A 963-nucleotide genomic window follows, 5' to 3' on the forward strand; every position below is an offset into this window, starting at 1 on the left:
AAAGAATAGAAAGTGGAAAATAAGCAATCAAAATGAGTGTAGCATAGGATTTCTGAAGGACATTTTCATTTGGAAAAATGACTATAACAGGAATAAATCTTTTGCTAGAAATAGCAATTTGCTGTGTTTTTGGGGTGTTAAAAGTCTTACTATTTGGTTTATTTTACTGTTTTGACTGTGATCATGTATGGAAATCCTTATGACAATTAACTTTCCCAAACTAAATATCTGAAAGCCTCAAAATCAAACTATTTACTTTATTAATTAAAGCAACTTCTGAAACTTAAGAGCCTTCAAGAGCCTGCCTGGGCGAAAGGTACGTATATTGTGAAACTAAAGCCTCACAAAGCTAAATAAATTATCTTTCCCACTGTTAATGATTTCTAGAATATGTTTTAAAGAAGTTATTCCTAATATAAGGGTAGCTAATGAGCAAGCCACAATGTTTTATTTGCCCAGTTACCTGTAGTTAATCTTTACTTTTTCTACTACTCCAAAGTCGATGTACTCTTGTAAATTCTGTGCTGTGGCCTAATATAAATGTTGTCTAACATACATATGAGATAGGGGTCTGGGACTAACGCCACCAATAAGTGCTTCTGTGTTACTGTTCCCAGGAGCTAACTGATGGGTGACACAGAGAAGCACTGCAGACGAAATGAATAGCATGAAAGGGAGACTGAGACTCGATCAGGCACTCAGCGACTTCCCATGTTTATTAAGTGACTTACATACCCTAACTCATCAGATAAAAGTTTAAAATAGCAAACTGAACGAAAAGCGGGGTGAAGCAATGGAAACTGCCATAAAAATTCTTGCTCAGTACATATGCTGCTGAACATGTACACATTTTGATCTAAATCAAGAACACTTTGCTCAAAGCTTAACCACAAGGGTGCCAGGCTGTCTGTTCTGTTTGACTAGTTCCTTAAAATCTTTTTTTTTTTTTTTTTTTTTTGAGAC

The sequence above is a fragment of the Otolemur garnettii genome, unplaced genomic scaffold (assembly GCF_000181295.1).
Source record: "Otolemur garnettii isolate 467f Iridium unplaced genomic scaffold, OtoGar3 scaffold00017, whole genome shotgun sequence".
Classification (NCBI taxonomy): domain Eukaryota; kingdom Metazoa; phylum Chordata; class Mammalia; order Primates; family Galagidae; genus Otolemur; species Otolemur garnettii.